Below are 7981 nucleotides of genomic sequence, written 5' to 3' on the forward strand. Positions count from 1 at the left end.
TAACTTGTGACCCAATCACCATACTAGGTCTCACAATAGGTCGAGTTTTAAACAATGACTGTGAAACAACCACAAATCTATGATCCATAGTCGAAAAATAGCTTGTAGAGCACAATCGACCATATACGACCAATCGTGAGCATTTTGTTGACTTCTGACGATGGTGACCAACTGACAAGTGACAAAAATAGCTTGCGATGGGTAGAGTGATTTTGCTACAAATTAAATTATATGTCTGAAATGTTTTAACAAAATTTCACATATAAAAGATAAAAGAAATTATTTAAAACATAATATTATATTAATATTTAAAAAAGAATATAATTTAGTAATTTATATAACATAGCTACCTATTTATCCTCCTAACCAAACACATTCATAAACATTCCCAATAATTTTTAAAGTGGAAATAAACATTCCTATAATAAAAAATTATATAATCTAAACGCACCAAAAAGTAACCATTTAAGACCATCAAGAAGAAAATGGGACTCTCTTATGCGGGGTAAGAAATAGCATAAACCATCATTGTCTCAAACAATTTAACTCAAAACAGTGGTCGACTACAAAAGCTAATCACATAAAACAATTAAAAGTAAAGCATGAAAAAGAAAAGGAAAAGGAAGGCTACATAAAATATTTAATGATAAACAATCTGCCAATTTGAAGCTGAATGTTGTGGATCAGGGTGCTTTGCTCATGTTTAAATGCCGGTACCATGTGCAACCCGCTTTGGTAAAAGATGAATATATAAAAGAAAACATCAACCACATTAGCGAAGAGAGTCGAGATGAAAAATATCTGGCATTTATGTATTTTTTCAGATTATAAATAAAAACAAAAAAAAAAAAAAAAAAAAAAAGAGAAAAGAAAAGAAAAAAAAAAAGAAAAAGACGGCAGCACGGTGAGATGCTCTCACCACCATTCTGGGGCATGACAAAATTAGCATGAAGGACCATGCACACTTCAGCTATCTAACGAAAACCTGAATTCAGCTTCTAGTGATCACAGCCAGACTTCCATGGTTTCTCTCACCTAACGCATTACGGATACATTTCCTATAATAAAAAAAAAATAAATTAAAAAAATTAAAAAAATAAAAAAAAGAAAGGGAAAATCAGGTGATGAAGATGAGGGAAAACAGAAAGGAATATGGGAGTTTGACACTACACATGTTATAATAAAATGCAGGTCCAATCAAAGATGCAGGAAAAGACATTGGAAGTCAAGACGCTGAAATCTTAAAGTCAAGAATCTAACCATTTTAACCCCACTAATAAGTCCCAAGTCATGAGACGAACTTTCTGATATACAATTGCATGAACTATGGGCCTTAGCAGCACTCTCATCTTTTGTTTCTGCCCCACGTCCTTGATCAGGGTGAGTCATATATACCGCTTCTTTGAACATCCATTCACCCTTTCTTGATAATATAATCTTCAAAAAGCTCACCACACAAAACACAGCACATTCATTCATCTGGGAACCATAGGCTCACCCTTGTCCATTATTTTACCAGACTCTTTCAGAATGGAAGTCTAACCCTATTGGAAGTCCGCTTCCGCAACCCAGTCAGTCCACATGCCTCAAAAAACTCCTCTAACTACAGCATCTGGTCCAGACCACCTTAAAGCATGCCACTCAAGTGTCTATCAAGTTCTTTGGAGTTTAAGTCGAAGACCACATATGCTGCAGCTATGCGGTAAGTCATCAAAACAATCTATTGATCACAGTTGATGAAATTACGGATTATATCTGTCTTAAACTCCAAACCTATGAGATTTTCCATCTCGCTGAAGTGGACTGAGGTACAGCAACCGAACTTCAGCAGCAGGTTCTGGAAAAGATGCCACCATGACGGAAGTTGGAGGAATGCTAGATGAACTTGGCACGAAGACATGGTGGAAGATACTGGAAGAGACCCCTGGGCTTTTGATTCTGTGTCTGAGTGGGCATTTGGAGTGCCAAGGGAGATGGTGACTATTCTTTGATGCAGATATCAGACCCTTTGCAACTAATGAGCTCAACAGATTTGAAATAGGGTTTGAAGACTTGCTTTCAACATTGGAAGTTTGTGTGATGTACTACCCGCAAGAGATGAAGGTGGAGGACCAGGTGGCAGTGGTGGTGGTTCTACCTTTCCATGGGAACCATGTGTGAAGCTGATGACTTATACAGGAAGCAGGACACTGATAGAGTTCTGACACAGCCCTGGGTCCTGAGGAGGTAACCAGGGTAGGTGGAGGCCCACTTGGCAGAGGGGTTGAATATCTGACTGTGATGGCATTTGTCCCATGTCCTGGAAAGTAAGATTAGCTAGGACCTAGTGAGAGTTAGAAAGAATACCCGTCTTCAAGACAGCAGCTAACAATGTACTCGTGCTTGATTGTCCTGAAGGTTCTCCATCAAGAGTATTTGAATGTAGATGCATTTAATCGTTGAGGGAGTTCCAAAATTAGAAAATTGACGCAGAAGTGGCTTGGAGACAGACCAGAAGGTTCAGGTGCTTAGGATCCGGCCTGCAGTGGCTGTGTAAGAGGATAGTGACGGCTTTGCTGAAAAGAAGAGCTCCAGGAGATGAACCCTTCAAGTCTTGGGGCTGAAATTTTTGCAAGTTACCAAGGTGACTATTAGAATGCAGCATGGATAAGGAATCCTTACTAGAGCGGCCTAATAGGCCCACTGTTCAAATGTCCTGAGAAGGGAGATGCTTTTAAATCAGGTTAGGCAGGGACTGAACATGAGGATAGTCCTGCTCAGACAATTTTGCAAGTTTTGATGGGGATGATGCGCCGGTACGAAGGTGATGGAGGACGCTGGAGCATGGCTGACTGTCCAGAGGTGATCCAGCTCTTGCAGACTGAAACCTTTGTTGCCCCAAGCTTCCGGAGATCCCACCGCTGAATTGACAAAACCCCAAAACCTGAGGCCCCACTATGAGATGAACCAACAGATGGACGACCTCCCATCCTGGCCAGAGAAGAACTTGTGCTTGTAGGCAACCAACAAGGGGGGCAGAATAGCCTTCTGAGTGTGATTCCTTCAAGGGCCACATTGTAGATTTCCGTTGCCCATAAGCTGCTTGATCTTTCTGTTCAGTAGAAAGGGAATCAGTGGCAGTTCTCTTTCAAACCTTGACCCAACATCATGCACATTTTGTGGCTTTTGGAGGCGATTTTCAAATTCCTGCAACAATAACACCGATCAGCCAGAAAAAAAAAAAATCAGTCATAACTTGTATAAATGGGGAGCAGATCATCACAGGGAATAGGCAAATAGATAGAAAAGAAACCAATGTCACCCCCAAATCACAGATGGAGTAAAATACATTAGGTACCCTACATACATAGCTTACCAAATTTTCCCCACTCATAACAGTTAGGATTACAAACAAACTATTATTTGATAAAAAGAAGTTCACAATAAACAAGCCACCTAAGATAGAAGAGGACTTTCTTGTAAGGCCAGATAGCGTTTCTTTATAAACCTGATCCAGATGGCCTAAAAGATTAAATGCAGTACACTCGTATAAAGTCATATAAACCATAACCACTGTAATGGTTCAATGAAGAACTAATAAATTATATAAGGCTATTAGCATGTTTTGACACAGGAATATATGTTGCACCTAATGTATACTCTAACCACCACATGGAGAAAACACAATGAACAGAGCATTCACAAGTCTCTATAACTTCAAGGTAGGGTTAACGTGGGAGAGGGTTTGACTTAAAGGGGAAAGAATGGGAAAAAGACCTACATGCATTTTATTCTTGGTGGTAAATGTCTGACACCCCTCGTTCTTTTTTCAGTTAATCCTATGACTACTACTATAAAGGGACCTGAAACAAAATATGAGTCACTGGAAGAAGACATTATTCAAAGGGACTTCAATTCTATCATTCGCCTCCAAATATTCTAGAAATATTTTTTCTTGCTGAGGATAGATTTTCATATACAACGAATTAAGAAAAGTAAGAACTCAGTTTCTAGATCCTAATCCCAAGATTACCATTTTTTCTGGATCATCTGGAGTCAAACGATCTTTCCTAGATTGATAGGAATACTGGCTGCATCATTATGATAATCTTGAGTGCATCTCCCACATAAACTCCTTCCTCAGAGTTTTTCCAGCTATAGACATGCCACTGCTGCTTCTACTCCTATCTTCTGTGTGGCTGCAGATGCGCTCAGCATTTGCAGATTGGAAGCTGAGTAATTTGGAAAACTATGCTTGATATTGAAACCATTTCTTTGGCCAGTATTGTCTCTGCAATGTTGCTACCAACTCACCCCAAGATTTGTCGTTTCCTTGATCATAACCTTCCAGTGGTTCTTCCAATTCCCAAGCCAGAATTCGCGAAAGATCAGAGCTGTATTCTATTCTCCATAGGCTGTACCAACGTCTTCTCATGAATAGGCTCCAAGTGCATCTCTGTGTGAATGCTGAAAGCTCGAAAAGTTAGTATATCATGAGACCCAAAAACAAAATAATTACTCACACAATATTAAAAAAAGAAAACATGAACTACTCCTTACATGCATTTTGACTGAAGGTTACCCATGGCCTGTGGTGCTGATGCTGGATGACCTCTCCGGCTTCTCAGCATCTACAGTTGTGCTGGCAATAGGCCCAGTCATGTCATAACCATTCCTTTGCCTTCCTCACGTAAAAACCAATAAACAGAAAGAATTTAGTCAAACATATTTCAGATTAATATAAATACCGAGTGAAAGAAATTAGTCAAGGAACAAGAAAGGATAAACAGTACAATTATGATCTGGTAAAAATTCACAAAAAGATCCTAGGAAGGATAGAAACAGTCATCTATCTTGATTACACAAGTGATAATGATGGTATCCAATCAATTAAAAAAAACAACTATTGTAGATGTTTACTACATGCTAATTGATGAAAAAAATTATCAGCTGCCTTTGGTAAGCCATGAAGCAACTACATTTTTAACATGATAGAATTGATCCCCAGATCAGTCATGATGACCCAAAAAACTTTATGACACATACAATGATCACTGTGGATCATAAACACTATTCAATTTTTAAATTTAATGAATATCCATGAAAAAAAGGGGGAAAACAATTGAAATGTGGTCAGGAACAAATGGAGAATAAACATGGTTCCACAAGCAAAAAAATTGATTTTGCAATTCCACTTACCCTGCCTGACTGCTGAAGGCGCTGCCTTTCTAAGTACTTAGGATTCACAGAATGCTATGTGGTGGGCGCTGCGATTGTGAATCAGGCCTGGATGTGTTCCAGAAGATGAACCATTGATCATAGGAGTGAAGCCAGTTCTTTCTCAATCATCTGAAGGGTCTGAAGAGGAAAAACTCCTTTCCAAGTTCCAAAAAGATGCCGCATACTCGATGAACAGAAGAATCAACCGTTTATAAGCCTTGCAAAAGACCTAGAGTTCCAGAAAGAAAGAAATTGACATCTAACGGGAAATATATAAGAATTCAAGCAACTCAACAAGCAGATAACACATCATTGATGCAATGAGGCAGGCACAACTTTTAGTAATAAAACAACTTGGATAGATAAGCAATTTATATTAATTAATCCAATTTGAAACGGTGACAGAAGAACAGCATCACACAAAGAAAAATAATGTCTAACCTTGGTAGTCTGGGAGCAAAATGTTTTATGTAATCCCTTCCATATTCTTTACAATACATATCTAAAAGATAGAGAGACGGCAGCTTTGGTCACTGGGAACGCAAGTAATTTAAATCAGATATGATACGCTACAACCAGAATTCTCAACAAAAAAGGTATATTATACTGAGGTTTTCCAAATAAGAATCCCGAATCCAACCCCTAACTCAAAGAGAAAGAAAGAAAATCAAAACCAGCTACTGGATAGAGTTACTCAAGAGCGCGTTTCTCTAAAAATAACATGAAAACGATATAGTAGAGTTCTGATGTTTCAGACATAACTAAAACTAATTAAAGATTTTCATCAATAATCAGAAACAAAAAATCACAATGCGTAGAACATTCATCACATAGAGCAAATCATTTAAGTTTCCTAACTCCCCAGCCTCGCCTGCTAAACTGATTTTCAAAGCACAGTCTATGAATCCCTTTTTCCTCTCAATAAAACTTGTTTTTTCCTTGCAACTGGCTTTGGTTAAATATTTTTCCATTGTACATCTCCTGTTCTTTTTCTAAAGCAGCTACGTCACTTCAGTCTCTTCCTTCTACAGCAGTTAATACACTTTAAACAGAGCCATGTACAAAATATTAACAATTATTGTATCAAAGGTCTCCCCTCTGGCACCATGCATAATTTAACGTTTGAGAGCTACAATATCAACCTCCAGCAGACCTAGAAAACTTTGCTGATAGTTCTTTGAAGAAAAGCAAAGGGAGAGTTTAGAAGAAAAATTATGGAAAGAACAAAAGCCATTTCCCCGGTGTTTGTGCCCCCACAACAAATTGATCAGGATTGATGCATGTCAGCTAACATCACAAGAACAATACTATCTTAGGTTCAATCATATCTCTCCATCATGAAGTAAATCTCGCCTCAGATTGACAGAATGAATTACCCAACAAACTAGAGAACTATACAAGATAATGAAAATGACAAACCAAAGAAAAGTGCCTCTTATGCTGTCTTCAAATATCAGACCATATGAAGGATCATTGCTTCATGGGAGTTCAAATTGAGGAGTGGGGGAAGAACAAGAGATAACATACATCACAATTTCGTAGAAATCAAAATTGATATAATGTATAAACTTTTATCAGATGCTGAACTTGGAACAACTCATATTATACAATAACCACATTGTTATGAAGCGCTGGCTCTTTGCGTGCAAACTCAAGCATATCTACAACAAATAGAACATAACCGTGGTATAGATGAAATTAAACCATCAATACTGGTTTAAGATAACTGGTTCAATGCATTTTGAAACCGGTCCTCATGATCTCATCTCTTATAATTCATCAATTAGAGATTAACACATTACACATTACGCAATCTTCCTTCATATCCTCACACGGATACAACTCCAAAAATCACATCAACGCACAAAAGCACTTGAATTAATTTGCACAAAATTGAACTCAAAAGCTTCAATTTGCAAAACATATCAATTCACCATCCAATGCAAACACTTTCTACAAAACCAGAACATTCCATTGATCCCCTTTACAGTTACAATTATATATCTTCTATTTCACTTAAAAACCCAAGATTAAAGCAGTACAACTGATTTTTTTTTTTTTTCCTTTTTAATCGCAATAAAATTTCTGTACAATTCAATTCAAACAACAATGGAAGAGATAAACAGCTACAATAAAACTGGGATTTCACTCAAGAATGTTAGCGCAGACCGTGGCCGCGATTGCTTTCGCGGCATGAACATTCTCGCCGGCAATATAGTCAAATTCGTTATATCGGCTTCGAATTGAAGGTCAGTTCGGCTAGCGCCGTCTTGTATTGGTCACCAGCTCTTGGTGCGGCTGCTTGGCTGATACGCGCCACCAGCTCGTTCATCGACCTCCGAATCCCTACTTGTACTAAATCTTTGAGTTACAGCGGGTCTCTGGGTAAAACCCGGGTCGGATTTCCGTTAATCGCGGTTTTTAACTAAACCCGATCTATCGAATGACACGCGGATTCCCATTTCATTGAAATACAATAGCAAATAAATAAAACAAAAAAAGAACCCTAACCCTGATTCATCTAAATCTCTAATAAACTCTCCTTTATTATCTCTCATCATTACATAGAGATCATCAATTCAAGAAAATATAAAATAAAAGTACAATATCTGTCAATAGAAAAAAATTACAAACCCTAAAACTAGTTTGCATAGATACAAGAAAATCAAGATAAAACCCTAAACCTGATACATGTACGAGAAGATAATTTAATTATAAAAAAAAAAAAAAAAAAAAAAAAAAAGATTAAAATACAAGAGGCGAAGGATTGAAGGAATTTTGG

The 7981-nt window shown here is 37.7% G+C and overlaps 1 pseudogene; it reads right to left on the minus strand.

The window, feature by feature from the left end:
* Positions 1 to 1414: 1414 nt before the first annotated feature.
* LOC116128072 lies at positions 1415 to 7661 on the minus strand (annotated as a pseudogene).
* Between the last annotated feature and the right edge of the window lie 320 nt (positions 7662 to 7981).

Source organism: Pistacia vera, unplaced genomic scaffold (genome assembly GCF_008641045.1).
Source record: "Pistacia vera cultivar Batoury unplaced genomic scaffold, PisVer_v2 Contig197, whole genome shotgun sequence".
NCBI lineage: Eukaryota > Viridiplantae > Streptophyta > Magnoliopsida > Sapindales > Anacardiaceae > Pistacia > Pistacia vera.